The sequence below is a fragment of the Tenrec ecaudatus genome, chromosome 8, assembly GCF_050624435.1.
Source record: "Tenrec ecaudatus isolate mTenEca1 chromosome 8, mTenEca1.hap1, whole genome shotgun sequence".
NCBI lineage: Eukaryota > Metazoa > Chordata > Mammalia > Afrosoricida > Tenrecidae > Tenrec > Tenrec ecaudatus.
This window is the reverse complement of record NC_134537.1, coordinates 35,247,130-35,264,154: the sequence shown is the minus strand read 5'-3', so window position 1 is coordinate 35,264,154 and position 17,025 is coordinate 35,247,130. Positions and strand designations below refer to the sequence as shown.

The 17,025-nt window shown below is 40.8% G+C and overlaps 1 pseudogene; it reads left to right on the top strand.

The window, feature by feature from the left end:
- Positions 1 to 9,468: 9,468 nt before the first annotated feature.
- LOC142454258 (fatty acid-binding protein 5 pseudogene) lies at positions 9,469 to 9,876 on the top strand (annotated as a pseudogene).
- Positions 9,877 to 17,025: the final 7,149 nt, after the last annotated feature.

Sequence of the window (17,025 nt, the reverse complement as noted above, 5' to 3'; positions counted from 1 at the left end):
GCAGAATAGCTGGTGCTCCATCATCTAGAACTGCTGAAGAGGGGAGCACGTCAGCCACTGCACTTGGCCATTGCTTGTAAGCCTCCCTGTGTGCTGTGGAGGAGAGGGCCCTTCTTTTAGCTCTGTGGTATGAGTCAGGAAGCTAAGGCTTCAGTGAATATTTTTAGTCTTGTAAATTTATTGATTTTTTTTCCTGAAAAAGTATTTGGTCTGTATCTACCTAAATGTTGGTGTGCTCATGTAAATGGGTATGTATATATGTGAGAGTGTGTATAAAGATCAGTCTGTCTGTCTATCTATCTATGGCTTACAATTCATTCAAAATTGTTGAAAATTTCAGGCAGAAATGTAGGACTTGTTATTAAGTTCAAATATATAAAGCTATCAAATTTTAAGAGAGGTTTTATGTTCATAACCAATATATATACCAAAAAAAACTCATACTAGTGGTTAGTTTACACCAAAATTTTTTTTAATTTTGCCATATCTTATACAACTCAAAAAAATCTATTTACATATAATTCATTTGTTTGATCCCGCCAAGTGGGGTTATACAATCATCAATGCTATCAGCTCCCTATTCCCCCGACCCCCACTTCCCATACCCCCAAGGAACCATTCGTCCTGTTACTGTTTCTGAAGGTTTATCTCTATCTTAGATATACAAATGAACATATATAAATCTAGTATGATTAATGAGATAAAGCACATAAAAAACATAATTGTAAGTGGAGGAAATATTCAATAACTAGAGGATAATCATGTGGTTCATAAGTGCTTACTGCACCTGGATTTTTCATCCCTTCCATGTGGCCATTGTCACAGGGACTGTCCAATTATCTTATAGGTAGATTTTGGGTCTACACTACATCCACACCCCTTCACATCCATATGGTTGTTTCTGAACATCTGACACCTCTTCCCATTGACACCTCATAGTCACATAGGCCTGTGTGCTTCTGCCATGTGGGGTTTGTTGCTTCCCTGCTAGATGGCCACTTGTTTAACCACAAGCCTTTAAGACCACAGAAGCTATATCTTTTAATATCTGGACACCATCAACTGTCTTTACCACATTTGCTTATGTGTTTTGCCTTCTGTGATAATGTCCGGAGGGTGAGTATCCTACAATGCTACATTGTACATTGTACAATGCTACATTGTTTTTCTTTTCTACTCATCATTCACCTCTCAGTGATTCCTCTCAGATATAATTCAATTGATTAAACTTGACCAGAAAAGCTACACCCTCCTCGCCATTAATTTTAGAGCAATTACTGTTCCCCTGTATGATCATTGTTGGCTCCCTCACCTCACCTGCCTCTGCCCGATGGTGCACAGGAGTCCCTATCTCCGTGAGATTGCCTATCCTGCCTATCTTGAATAAACATCAGAAAGACAAAAATAAATACACATACAGATAGTCACAATACTACAGGGATCCTGACACAGAGCAGATGAATATCTCTCTGCTAAACAGAGAGAAGGAGATGTTGTAAACCATCAGTCCAGTACCCCTTTCTTCCAGAGCTGCATATCCCGGGATCTGATTACCTAACAACACATACATCTTCTTTGTCTTCAAAATTCATGTCCAACAGGCAAGTGTCCTAAACATCTCCATTACTATTTCTGCAGTCAGAAATGGAGCAGTCTAGTGCCCCATGCCCAGCTACACCTGTAGACATTCAGTGTGTTCCCCTTGTGAGTAACCCCCAACCAGTTCAGATGGGGTGCCAAGTGCTGCCCCACCCCCACCCCAAAGTCAAAGTCTACAATCAGGATTCTTCGGGGGCTTCATGACTTCACTCCTGTCGTTGGTCTGTTGCACTCCCCTCTTGGTTTTCTCCCATGGTGGTGGGTCTTAAAAGTTTAAAAAGACAAAAGATTTTTTTAGTTTTTCTTTTATTCCTTTTTTATTATTTTAAAATTCATTTTTAATTATTGAATACTTTTATCACAACCCATACATTCATCTGTTATATCATGCGCTTTTACACATATGCTGCCATCATTTTTAAAGCATTTTCTTTTTATCTGAACCCTTGATATCAGTTCCTTATTTTTCCCCCTCCCTCCCTTGCCCACCCTCCCTCCCTTGTGAACCCTTGATAAGTTATAGATTATTATTTTCATATTTTACATTGTCTTCTGTTGCCCTTCACCCACTTTTCCATTGTCACCCTGGGAGGGGGTTATACATTGATTCTTGTGATCGAGTTCCCCTTTTTCCCGGCACCTTCCCCAATCCTCCTGGTATCTCGGTTCTCCTTGTTGGCCCTGAGGGTTTATCTATCCTGGATTCCCTGTGTTGCGTGCCCTTCTCTGTAGCAGTGTGCATATTCCGATCTAATCTGATTTGTAAGGTGGAGTTGCGGTCATGGTAGTGGAGGGAAGGAAGCATTAAGGAACTAGAGGAAAGTCGTGTGTTTCATTGGTGCCATACTATGGGGAAAGGCCAGCCCTCCACAACTAATTGTGGGTTTGATAGGTGCAATTGTACAGTTGAGATAAATATATATTATAATACAGTCATAGAGAGTATGAGAGATAGAAGAGAGATTGAAAGAATGGAGTCAGACACCTTTCAAAGTAGCATGCTCACCTCAGCCTCACTTGGTGGTCCACGTGGAGAGAGAGAGGCTAGAGGTCAGGAGAGACAGGGAGGGGGAGGAGGAGAAGGGGAATGGGAACAGGGGAGTGAGGATGGGGGAGAGAGGCTCTTTATTGCTAACCCAGGCCTACATACCTTTGGGGGGAGGGCAAGCCCCCTAATTACAGACATATGTCACAGGAAGGGGTTGTACTATAGATAACACAACAATCAGAGGGGGGGTGATCTAGGGATATTCACTCAGCAGGAAGGGGAAGAATTAGGGGCACACATGTGACAAGATGGGCCGATTCTAGATAAAAGATGGCGGACTGACTTTGGATGTCACTGAGCAGGTTTGATCTGTTCTCTGGCTCACAATAGAAACCATTATCAGTAGGGTGTAAACCTCATCTACAGGAACCAGAATGATGGCCTTTAGGGAGAAGTAGCCCATTGTCCTTAACAGCAGGGAGTAGGCCCTACTTGTGTAGGGACCAGACAGTAGTCTGACAACTGAATACCTTCAGGGAGGTAACTTGACAATCATTTACCATTGGTTGCGAGCAGTGGCCTAAGTCCAACTTGGGAGAAATCTTTCTGTTTCCCACATTATACTGCACCCTGACTAGCTTATCTCTTCCTTGTGACTCTTCTGTGAGGGGATGTCCAATTGTCTACAGATGGGCTTTGGGTCTCTACTTCATGGCCCCTCCCCATTCATATTTGGTATGATTTTGTTCTGGGGCTTTGATGCCTGATACTTGATCTCATTGACACCTCACGATCACAAAAGCTGCTGTGCTTCTTCCATGTGAACGTAGTTGCATCTGAGCTAGATGGCTGCTTGTTTATCTTCAAGCCGTTAAGACCCCAGATGCTATATCTTTTAATAGCCGGGAACCATCAGCTTTCTTCATTACATTTGCTTATGCACCATTTTGTCTTCAGTGATCTTGTCGGGATGGTGAGCATCACAGAATGCCAGATTATTTGAATAAAGTGTTCTTATGTTGAGGGAGTACTTTGGTCAAGGCCTAATGTCCATCTGCAAGTTTAATTCTTAACATACAAATATAAGTACATAGATCTAGTCCCCTCTCTATATACCCAAAGGGGCCAAAGATTTTATATGATCTGAAGAGACACCAGAGTATTTGGAAAAGTTTTGAAATACAAGATCTCTGTAGAATCACAAAAATCACTTACAAAACTACAACTTTTTAATTATCCCTTCTCTCCTGAGGATATATATTTTAATTATCTTACAAAGTTACACATTTTGTTTGTTTCTCTATGGGTTTATACAATACTAAATATAAAAAGAGATTCACATATTGAAACACTTGGAAACTATACTTTTCAGAAAAAAATGACAAGATGCTGTTAGCAGTGGTTGGAGTATTTTAGGGATAGGGAGTTTCTTTATATAGTTTTGTTCATTTCTGAATTATTTCTAATAGATTATCTATACTAATTTTATTTATATAAATTTAAATCAGCCTTTAATTTGCCGAGATATTTTGTACCATTACTTATTTATTGTCTCACCTTTCTACTGAAAAATACTCATAAATATGTCATTTTACAAACCATTGCCTTAAATATGATTTTAAATTATTTTAATAGAAACCATGGGAGAAGGGAGACAGTGATCAGTTTAAGATATGAAAGTAATAATAATTTATAATTTATCATGGTACCACGAGGGTGGGAGATGGGGAGAGAGGGTAAAAAGGGGAGTTGGCACCAAGAGCTCAAAGAGAATGTAAATGCTTAGAAAATAATGGTGGCAACATATGCACAAATATGCTTAATACAACTGATGTATGGATTGTTATGAGCTGTAAGAACCCACAATAAAATTATCTTTAAACAATAAATAAATAACTTTATAGAATAGCAGCACATGCATATGCTATATTTATCAGTGTTGTTGAACATTTAGCTCACATCTACTTTTCTGTACCTTTAAATGTTATTATGGTGAATATCTGTACATAGAAATCCTTATGTATAGTGAACTTTGCAGATGACAATAAGTAATAATTCGCTCTCCCTCTCTCATCTATTCTTCCTATAATCCTGATTTACAACCAATTGAAAATAAGATAGAAACAGGTGGTCATCAAAAGTGTCTGCTTTCTTATTGGATTGGTGGGAAGTAGTGTAGATACTAATCACTCCTATATGACTAACCAGTTCTCAAAGGTCATGATATCCTAAATTGTTTTAATCAACTTTTAGGGAGATGTTTTGCTGACCAGCTTTCTTATCTTTTGAGACTTTCAAAAGTAGAACACAGGGCTTTAATGGCAACATTTATCTTAGTACCCTTGATGATCCAAGTGCTATTTGGGCACCATATGGATTATTCTATCACAGAGTTAGTTATATATACTTATGTGTTTACATGTTTCTTTTCTAATGAAAAAGTAGTAAAAATTCATTTGGGCAACTTGGGAAGAAAAGCCCAGAAAATAAAAAAGAAAAGAAAACTAAAAATAATAAGAAATTTAAAAATAAATAAATAAAACATAAACGGAATCCATTTCTCTTTCAGTATGTTTTTTTCTTTTAGAAAATTAGATCCATCACAATACTAACCCGTCACCTTTTTGAAAAAACTGTATATCATTAATATGATCCATGTTAAAATACTTCTAAAATATTTTTTGACTATGTAATATTCACTCCCATGAATTCCATAATCAATTGAACAAATAGATCTACTTTGGTTAGCAATTAGACTCATACAGTATATCTAGATATAGGTTTCAGTAGATCTAGATATAGGTTTGTCAATAAAACATTTTTTTAAGGTACATAAATTTAGGAGCCCTTGGATGGTCCAAATGGCTAAATGCTAGACTATTAGTAGGTAGTTTGCTTTATGTTATTGGCATAGTGGTTACAAGTTGAACTACTAATCACAATGTCAGCAGTTCGAAACCAACAGCCACTGCACAGTAGGAAGATGAAGCTTTCTACTCCCATAAAGAGTAATCATCTAGCAACCCCAAGGGCAGTTCTACCTTGTCCTAAAGAGCCGCTATGGGTCAGAATTGACTTGATGGCAGTGAGGTTTTTGTTCATTTTATTTAACTGAAAGGGCAGCAATTTGAACCCACCAGAGGAATCTTTAAGACAAGCCTGGCAATCTTTTCTAAAATAGGGCACAGCTTTAACAATGCTACAGATCAGTTCTATCCTATACACGTGGGATAACTGTGAGTAGAAATGGGCTCTATGGTAATGAAAAATAATGTAATTCAACATCTCTCTCTCTCTCTCTCTCTCTCTCTCTCTGATATGTAAGTATATGAGGAGGCTTCACTAATTTGTAGAAAAATGCAATGAATAGAAAATGGGGGTTTTGCACAAATTTTGTAAAGCCCTTTCCTATATATCAATCTCTGTGCTTGCATGTAGGCTTATGTGAGTCTACGTTATAATAAAATATTTGCATGTGGGTATACCTAAATTGGCCTGTCCAGATTCTTCACGAGGAGAGTTACCCTTCTGTCCCCTGCCTCTGCACTTGGTCGTCAGCCTTTAGCATCGTACCTGCCACCGGGCAGGAGCACAAACATTTTCCGACTAAATAAAGAATTGTACATTGTGGGAACATTCATTGAAATCCAATTCGGGTATTGGTATCTCATTTGTTTTCTCTATCATCTGGATAACGGATCTCCTAGGTCTGCAGATGTGCAGAACCTGATCCAGTCAACCCTAGCTGTAGCTTTTGCCATGGTAGTCTTTATCTCGCACAAGGTAGAAAGGAAAAGGGGTTGATGAGCTCTTCCTCTCCTTAAATTAAAATAAGCTTGAGCATTTTTTATATTGTTGATAGTACAAGATACAAGAAAGAAATGTATACACAAAGCACCTGAAATTGCTACCTTTCTCTTTCCCCCGAATTTGCTTAGGTCCTAAAGGAGCTCTGGTGACACAGTGGTTATATGTTGGACTGCTAACTGCAAGGTCAGGAGTTTGAAACCACCAGCTGCTCCTCAGGGGAAAGAGGAAGCTCTCTACTCCAGTAAAGATTTATAGTTGATAATAAGAGTCGTCTCAGAACCCCACAGAGGAAGTTCTACTCTGTCCTGTAGAGTTGTTCTGAGTCTGAATCCACTCTATGACAGGGAATTTAGTGTTTGTGATTTTTAGTAGAGGGTAGGAGCTCGAGTGGCATAGTGGCTTAACTACGAGGTCTGCAGCTCAAATTCCCCCTCTGCTTAAGAGGAGGGTGGTCTCCTATAGAGATGGATCATCTCAAAACCCTAAAGAGTAGGTCTATTCTGACCTATAAGGTTGCTCTGAGCTCGAATGCACTCGATGGCGGTAGGGAGTCGGTGAGTGGCTAGTTGAAGGTAGGAAGGTGGAAGATGGAGCTAGCCAGACATGGGACCCTGTTGCCATTGAGGCAGTTTCCACACATGGTGATCCCATGTATTGAAGAGTAGGTTTGGTTCATAGGGTTTTCTCGACTGTGCCTATTTTCCCAACAGTTTTATTGACACATACTTTACATAGCATATAATTGAATAGTTCAGTCATTGAATCATATCAAGGAGAATTGGACAATCACCATCCCCTCTATCTCAGATCATTCCATCCCCCTATGGTTGAATGACCTTTACAATGAGTTGTACAATCACTGTCAGTTCCGGTGCCCCCTCCCGGGCCCCACCTTCATTATTTACTCCTGAAATAAATGCCGTGTCTCTCTTCCAAGACACTGCAGCGTCGGCTTGACCTGCGAACCTTTAGGTCAGTAGTGACACACAAACTGTTTGCATCACCCTGCAATCCCAGAAAGACTGGTGAGAAAAAAAAGTGATGCTTTCAAGATCATTAAAAATTCGAATGCCATTTTTTAGGAGCTGTTAGGATACAGTCATTATTACTTGAAAGCCAAACAAATCATACTGACAGGAAATACTCAAGAGTTGAGAGTAGAGAATAGGGATACTACAGAGGGATGAGTTACAATAAGCGAAACAGGTTCTGGAGTGATAGCACTGAGAAATGCCGAGAGAATGGTTTTAATGGAAAGGTTTTATTATTGTTGTTTGCTTCTTATCTTCTGGCATGCTGAATAGGGAGGGGGGAAGAATGGAAGAACACTCCTGGTCAAGTCATCGGTGCTTAGAGAAGAGTTTGAAGGTTAAGAGTGAAAATTAGATACAGTAAGCTGAAATGCACAAGTTAAAACTTGATAAGGTGTACTGCTTGTTTAAGGCTACTGGGCCATCCTCAGGGGACACATTTGGAATACACTCAGAGGCAGATTCCACAGTAAGTTAAAAGAAAGCTTTGAAGACAAAGAGCAAGGAGTTATATCATGGCTTTAACATTCATTGACTTGTTCCTATGTGCTGGGCTCTTGGTGTCCCTGACGTCATATGGGAACTAGGCTTAATGAAAATTCCTTGTTTATTACAGTGTTCTGAGGATTCAATGTAATAAAGTCTGTAGGGTTCTTTTCCTGTGAAATTCTGGGAACACTGTAAGTATTGAAGGTTTTGGAATTCTCTATTTCCTACTCTTCTTTCCTCTTTCCCCAAACCAGCTGCTAAATCAGTTCCAGCTCAATGTGATCCTATGGGGTTTCCAAGCCTGTGAATCTTTACAGAAGCAGACAGCCTCGCCATCCTCCCTAGCATGCCTCCTGGGGAAGAATTACCAACACTGAAAAGCAATATGTAATTAAAATAATTTGTTTAACTTTAGAAATAGTGTTTCAGCTTGGTAAAAAGTAACAGGAGGCTAGATCTAGCCAAATTTACTTGGGACTATTCCTGTTTATTCCCACGAAATGAATGATCACCGCAATACCCAGAGATGAAGAAAAAATATTTTATTGATGGAAAAAATGTAAAATGACATTAGAAAATAATTTGCCTTGTATGGTTAAATTAGGTGTTATTCTCTTTAGAATAACTGAGTCTGGGGTATGAAGGGCAATAGCACTTGCTTTATTCTGAAGAGTCTGCGATGCTGAATTCTTGACTTTGCTGTGTTGGTAGATTATTGAAAGGACTGGGGAAAGACGCATATTTAATGCTGTCCTTGTAGCATGAGTGTAACGAAAACAGACATCTTTGACCTTGTCACCCTGGAAAAAATGAATAAAGTCACTTTTTCTTTCTTTCAAGTTTTGACAGCTAAGCTTATTCAGTAGCTTGCCAAGTTTCCCTCTCTTTGCTGTGTGTCGATCACCAAGTAGTTTCTGGGAAATACTGAAGAGGATTTACATTTTCCACAAGTCTTTCCTGGTGCTTCCCTTCATCCCCAGCTTTTTTCACTCAACCACAGAGAGGGAAGGTCCTCTTTCATTCTTAAAGGTGCAGAGAGCAAGGTTCTGATCACAATGGTAACTTCGGAGAGGCTATTCCAGGCCAGGCAAGTTCAAGACAGAGAGATCAACTCAGAATTCCAGAGAAGGAAACTGGATAGATTTTTGGGGGGTCAGGACTCAGGATGACCACTGGGGCTTATTGTGAAGGCATTTTAAGAAAATGTAAAACTGCATTTATGACAAAAAGGCTTGGTAAATTGTGCCAAGGACACTTTTTCTCCATCACAGCCATGTACTGTCTGACTCTCTAGGTTAGCAAGCGCTGTCCTGTGAGAATTTCATTGGAAAACCTTACTCCATCGACACAATAGCTCTGATCTTGCCCCTTCAGACTTAAACTCACAGAACATTTCAAGGGAACATGATTTGAGTCCTTTGAGAAAGCCCAAGCTGCCATTTTGACATAGCGTAAATTGAGAGCAGACTTCTTTAGGGAAGGGTTAAAGAGATGGAATCGATGCCACACTCTCCTCTACCTTATCCGCTCACCTGCTCGTCCTCGCCCACCATGGCCACCATTCAGCACTTCGTGGGAATATGGGGCCCGATGGACAGCAAAAGCTTTGATAAAAACATGAATGAATTATGAGTGGGAATGGCTCTTCAGAAAATGGGTGCAATGGCCAAGTGTGACTATGCCATCACTTGTGATGGCAAAACCCTCACTGCGAAAACTGAGAGTATTTTGAAAACCACACCGTTTTCTTGTAACCTGGGAGAAAAGTTTGAAGAAACCACAGCTGGCAGCAGAAAAACTCAGACTGTCTGCACCGTCACACATGGTGTTTTGGTCCAACACCAGGATTGGGATGAGAAGGAGAGCACAATAACAAGAACATTGGAAAATGGAAAATTAGTGGTGGAATGCGTCATGAACAATGTCACCTGTACTCGGACCTATAAAAATGTAGAATAAAAATTCCATCATCACTTGCACAAGCATTAGCTGTGAGAAGGAGCAAGCTCAGTTCAATGCTCAAATCTCCGTATTGCTTTGTTGTTGTTGCTATTGTTGTTGTTATATTCTATTACTTCGATCACACACATTTTACATGCAACTATTTCAAAGTGTTGATTTGATTAGGATCATCCTTTTGATGAATAAATGAATGTGTTTGCGCTAAAAAAAGATGGAATCCTTTTGAAGTATATATTGCCTTTTGAAGTATGTAGACTTCAATGGGAGATATGTGAAGAAACAATAGCATAATATTTTGATATTTATGTTTCATTAAGTTTTATATGATAGCAATACTTTTGGCTTACCCAATATAGGTTGTTAATATTTTGACTCACCTTAGGAGACTTTGGCTTAAACCAAAACCAAGCTCACTGCCATTGAGTTGCTATTGATTCATAGCAATCCTATAGGACAGGGCAGAACGGCCTCTGTGTGGTTCTGAAACTGTACCTCGTCATGGGAGTAGAAAGCCCGGACTTTCTCCAAACGAGGAGCAGCAGGTGGTTTTGAACTGCTGGTTTTGTGTTAACAGCCCAACTTATAACCACTACCCCATCAGAAGTGGCCTTGGTTGGCTAGTAGTCCCTGATACATTATACCCAGTACCTGACTGGGGAGGACTGTATCCAAAGTTGGATTCATCTCAGGTGATTGGGCCTTGGGGGCAGACAGAATGGGTGAGAACCTGAATTGTAGGGGTCTAGGAGCCAATAAGAAACAGTCACCCTAGAGAGACATTGGACAGTGTAAGATATGACGAAATAATAATTTCTAAATTATCAAGGGTTCAGGAGGGAGGGGGCATGGGGAGGGAGGGGAAAATGAGGAGCTGATACCAAGGCCTCAAGTAGAAAGCAAATGCTTTGAGAATGATGATGGCAACAAATGTACAAATGTGCTTGACACAATGGATGGATGTATGGATGGATTGTGGTGAGAATTGTATAAGCCCCCAGTAAAATGATTTTTAAAAATGAAAGAAAGAAGCAGTCACCCTCTGACGTAGCCTACTGAACAGTGTGCTGGTATCAAGGGAATCTGTAGCATCTCCTGAGAAATTGCCTATTTGGGGGCTGTGGTTTCTATGGAGTAGCACACCATAAGGGACTAGGGAATTCTTCATGAATTGCATTTCTATTTCCCTTTGATTGTGTGCTACACTTTCCCCTCCACCCTTGAGAGAATTGTAAGACCATGTTCTTACTTTTCGACTCGAGAGGCAGTGTTTTCTGGTTGAGATGGAACTAGAACATACAATTGATGTTGCAGTAACTCTCTTTAGGGAATTAATAGGAAAAATAAGTATAAGTAAATGGGAGGAGTGGAGACACCTCCGTAATTTCAGCTCGCCGTCAGCACAGCTTTCCAATCCAATTGACCCTCCTCCTCTTTGTTCTCATCGTTAGGAGTTTCTCTCTCATTGAAACCCATGTGGAAGAGTAGAACTGCCCCTAACGTGTTCTAGACGGTCGTCTTTATAAGAGCAAGCTGCCCGGTCTTTCTCCCATGGAGCTGCCGAGTGAGCAGGAGCTGCCAGCCTTCTGGTAGCCAAATGCTGAAGGACTGCAGCAGCATTCCCCCCTGTGGCCTCCTTAGCAGGTCCCTTCTAGCTGAAAATAGCAAGTGCTCAAAAAAGATGGAGTGCATTTTTCAAGGAAGACATTGAAACTCAATTAGGGCTTTGTTCTGATTGACATTCTCCCTTCTTGAAGCTGTTGGACATGAGCAAATTTCAACAAATGTATTGCACCTTGTTGTTTTTTAACACAACACAGAGGTTGGAAAGTAAAAAATAATACTTTATTGTAATCTAATGGGGGCGGGACCAATTAATATATTTAAAAGATCACATGTGATTAAAATGCAGCCTCAAAAAGTTGGGTGCCAACAAGAATTGTAGGAATTGAGTATACCTTTTATTTTGTAAGGGAGAAAGACTTGGATTTCTATTCCTGAAAAGATTTACTCTCAGAAAGCCAAAGGGGAAGTTCTAGTCTGTCCTTTTGAGTTGCTATAAGTCAGAATTGACTCATTGGCAGTGAGTTTGGTTTTGTTTCTTATTTTGCATCTGAGGAGTTGAGGCTCAGGAAGTTTCGGATAGGTATCCATAGCTCCATGCCTGTGTTAAGTGGATAGATCTCTAAATCTAGGACTTATAACTCCTGGGACACTGGGCTTTGGAGATCCATGACCTGTGCTGGAGTCTGATCCTTCCATTTTCTCAGCACGTGGCCTCAGGCTAGTTTTTAAAACTCTTTGCTCCTCAATGTCCTCATATATAAAATGGGTGTTATGATCTTTGCCCCATCAAAGCATTGTTGTGAAATATAAACGAAATAGTGTATGTGTGCCAAGCAGTACAGCTATAAAGAGTGCTACAAATATAACCTACTAAACAATAAGCTATATAAGCTAAAATAAAACTCCACTGTGCAGTCTAAGAGCCCTGGTGGTGTAGTGGTTACACACTAGGCTGCCAACCACAAGTCAGCTGTTTGAAACCTCCGGCTTGTTATGCCCATAAAGTGACAGTCTGAATGGCCAAAAAGGGACAGTTCGGCCCTCTCCTATCGGGCGGTTATTAGTAGGAATGACTTGATGGAAGTGAGGTTTTTCTCTTTATTCTCACGTAGTCTGTTAAACAAGGAGTTGATGGGAGCACCGTGGGTTTTTTCTGTTGTTGTTGTTGTTGAAGATTAATTTTCTTCATGAGGCTTTTGTCTTTTACTGGAACGCAACCCACATACCACAAAATTCAATAGTTCAATCATATCAAGAATTTTACAATCATTACCACAATCCTGTTTTACAACATTTTATTCTTTATTGGGCTTATTGGTTTGTGAGTTTTATTCTTACTTCCATTGGGGGCTCTTACATCTCTTATCACAATCCATACACTCATCCAGCGTGTCAAGCACATTTGCACATATGCTGCCATCATTATTTTCAAAGCATTCTCTTCCCACTTGAACCCCTGATATCAGTTTCCCATTTCTTCCCCCTCTCTCCCCTGCCCACCCTCCCTGCCTCGTGAACCCTTGATAAGTTATAGATTATTATTTTCATATCTTACATCATCCTCCATCCTCCCTCACCCACTTTTCTGTTATTTGTCCCCCTAGGAGGGGGTTATATGTTGATCCTTGTGATCAATCCCCCCTTTCTCCCCCCACCCTCCCCTAATCCTCCTGGTATCTCTACTCTCCTTGTTGGCGCTGAGGATTTGTCTATCCTCATTTCCCTGTATTGTGGGCTCTGCTCTGTAGCAGTGTGCATGTTCTGGCCTAATCCAATTTGTAAGGCAGAATTGAGGCCATGATAATGGGGGAAGGATGCACCAAAGAACTAGAAGAGGGTTTTGTGTTTCATTGATGCTATACTGCATCCTGACTGGCTCATCTCTTCCCTGTGAGGGGATGTCCAATCGCCTATAGATGGGCTTTGGTCTCCACTCCATATCCCTTCCCACATTGGGTATGATCTTGTTCTGGGTCTTAGATGACTGATACTTGATCCCATCCATATCTCATGTTCACACAAACTGGTGTGCTTCTTCCATGTGGGCTTTGTTATTTCTCAGCTAGATGGCCGCTTATTTATCTTCAACCCTTTAAGACCCCAGATGCTATATCTTTTGGTAGCCGGGCACCATCAGCTTTCTTCACCACATTTGCTTAAGCACTTCAGCGATCATGTCAGGAAGATGAGCATCACAGAATGACAGATTGTTAGAACAAAGTGTTCTTGTATTGAGTGAGTATTTGAGTCCAGGCCCAATGTCCCTCTGCAATCCTTAATTCTTAACATATAGATATTGGTACATTGTTCTATTCTCCTCTAAGTATATGTATATTTACATGTCTGAGTTAAGACCTCTTAAATGCCCTTTGCCTCCTGGTTCTTTCACCTATTTCCTTTTACTTTCCTCTTGCCCCACCATCATGTTCAGCCTTCATTTGGGTTTAGTAATTCCTTGCTGCAAAATTGCCCTTGATTAAGCCCCATGGGGCATCTTATGCACTTCTTTTCATTGATTTTAGTTCACTTGTTCCCTTGTGCCTAGGCTGGTTTACCCCCACCCCCACCCCCTTCCTTTCTACCACCCCCCTTCTCCCATATCCCCCTGGAGCCATTGGCCATTTCTTTTCATCTCTGAATTACTTATTCCACCTATCTTATCTAGATAGACATGCAGCTATATCAATAAGAACAGCACCACGTTTAACCAAAGAGTCATTTGTCATGCCTTTGGAGTAAGAATTATTATCTTCTGATAGACATTGCATTGAAATGCATACATTTTCGGACCTACAGTAGTATAATATTGCTTGAGAAAGATGATAGTTTCATCTACCAGGTAGAACTGTTTTAGACTGAATTATAAAGTGCAATGATATGATAAAGGTTAGGGAATTTTGCTGACTTAAGCTTACCTTAAATCATTCCATGAATGGCTAAATGAAGGGTCTTTTGTACAGGGTATGATGGTAGATTGTTACATTTAATACTATTGAGAGTTTGCCACTCTAGTTCTCCAGTCAGTGGTGAGCACTATACACTATATCCAGCTTTACATTTTGGGACCTGCACCTCTAAGCAGGCCTGATGGTGCAATGCTCAGCTCCTGACCAAAAGTTGATGATTCAAACCCACACGTTTCTCCTCAGAGGAAAGGTGTGATGGTCTGTCTGCTTCAGCAACGATGACAACCTTGGGGAGTCAAAGGTGCAGCTTACTGTGACCTGCAGGGCTGTTATGAGTCAGAATTCACACGAAAGGAGTGGGGTTGGTTTTGAGTCCAGGCACTTTTTGAAGTGCAGCAGGGAGAGCAGATGAACTACTTTTAGGTGCAATAACTGTATTGATGTGAATAAATCTAACTGCTAGTAAAAATAACAGCAGAGAAAATGGATGAGCTTCTTTTAGGTGCAATAACTGTATTAATGCTAATAAATATAATGGCTAATAAAAATAACTTAGCATAGCTAGAAAGAAATAGGAAAAAGTCTCATGTGAGCTCTAGAGATCAGACATATTGTAGACTTAATTAGGTTCTCAGTGTGTGCTAAGTTTTGAACCCTACCCCAAAGAATTCACAGTGTGACAGAGGAAAAAAGATAGAACCATAAAACCACATTTTCAAGGATAAGTGCTAAATTGAAGGTGGGAACAATTTGCTTCAGGGGTAGAAAGAAGAGAGAAGATCCTTTTCGTTGGTGATGTGGGTGCACGCATAGATGTGTGAGTGTGAGCACATTCACACACATGCAGACACACACTCTCAGGGTTGTGGGAAATTATCTGGAAAGAGAACAAGAGGAGATGCCACTCGAGTTCCACTTTAAAGAATAAACAGGCATCCACTTGACATAGAACATAATAAGGCTGGCATTTTAGATACGGGGGAAATGTGTGCAAAGACCTGGGGCCAAGAAAGAGCATGTCTTTTAAGTTAGTGAATTTGCTCATTCCTTCCTTCCTTTGTTTACGGATGGCCTGCTCTTTGCCAAGTGCGGTTCTAGTGGCTGAGAGTTCGGTGGTGAGCATTTTGAGGACTTGCTCTCTGGTGCAGAGCCAAAACAGTAACCAGACAACTAGCACGCATGTACTGTAATGCCGGGCAATGATAAGCACTGCGGAAGAGTCGTTCATTGAAGAGCTAGAGCGGGGGAGGGAAGGCCCTTTGGATCATCTATCTTCTCCAAAGGATCCAAAAGAAGTAAGGGGGCTGGGCCACAAAACCAAAGGAGAACTTGCTCTAACTGGAACAGATAGCAATTTCCAAGAATGGGGCTGGCCTCATCAAAAAACAAGCAAGGACAGGGAGGTTCCAGCAAAGCTAAGGAGAACAGTAGGAAAGGAGATTGTTTATGATCTTGGAAAACGAAAAACAGGACAACCTGCTGTCTTCCAGACTGGTATAACTCAGTCGATGCTGTATGTTTGGGGTAGAACTGTTCCACATATGGAAGCAGCTCTCCAAGGCTTTCTTCTGGAAAGCCCACAGGTAGATTCAAACCATCCACCTTGATGCCAGCAGACAATTGAGTATTTGCATCACCCAGGAACCGATGGTCATGCAGAATGTTGTAAATCTTTTGGATTCTGGTTTGATGATGAGGAGGAGAAACCTTTGAAAGGTTTGAGCTGGGGTGTGATACACCATTTACATGTTAAATGGATCACCCTGGCTTCGATGTGAAAATAGGCTGTATCAGGGAGACAAGTGAGGAAGCGATCACAGGATTTCTGGTGAGTGACTTGAAATAGAGTGGTAATACGTGAGGTGATGCAAGATGGTCTGATTCGGGATGGTGATTAACCAGAGAGCTGACAGGTTTGGTTAACTGATTGACTATGAAGACACAAAGGAAAGGGAGCCCAAGGGAACTCAAGTTTTAGGTAAAGAGTGGTGCTTTCTATTGAGTTGGGAGACAAGAGGGGTTGAGCTGGTTTTGATGGGGCACTGGCAGGGGAGACCCGGGTGTTTTGTTTTGAACATGCTAAATTTGACGTAGTGGTGCGGCATTAAATAGAAAGCTAATAGCTTGGACTTTAGGCTGGGGATGGAGATTAGAACATGTGCTTCATCAGTGGATCATTTCTCTTGGTAAGTGCCATCAGGTCTGTTGTAAACACAATGGGACAATAACCCGACCCTGTCCCGGACCATCTTCACCATCTTTCCTAGGCTTGACCCTGTTAGATATGGCATTTAAACCTGTAGATTAATAATCACTCAGGGAAGGGGTTGGTGTTCATATGGAAGAGAAGAAGTTTGAATATGTGGTACTCCTGTAGATGGTCATTTGTTGCTGAATCCTACCCCAAAGACTCAGAAGTGGAGGAAGCCAGCACAGTGTGGTGCCGCAAGAATTGCAGAATGAACTTGACACTAAGCAATGACCAGTGGGTTCACATGTTGTGAATCTGAGAAAGGCCCTTTAGAATGGGTGTTATGGAAGCCACTGGTAACCTCGGAGAGTAGTTGCAATGATGAGGTAGCTGTGAAGGTCTGACTACAATGGATTCAAGAGAATCGAGGTGAGATGTTAGAAACAGTACGTGTAGAGAAAAATTCTAAGAGTTTTACAGTAATGT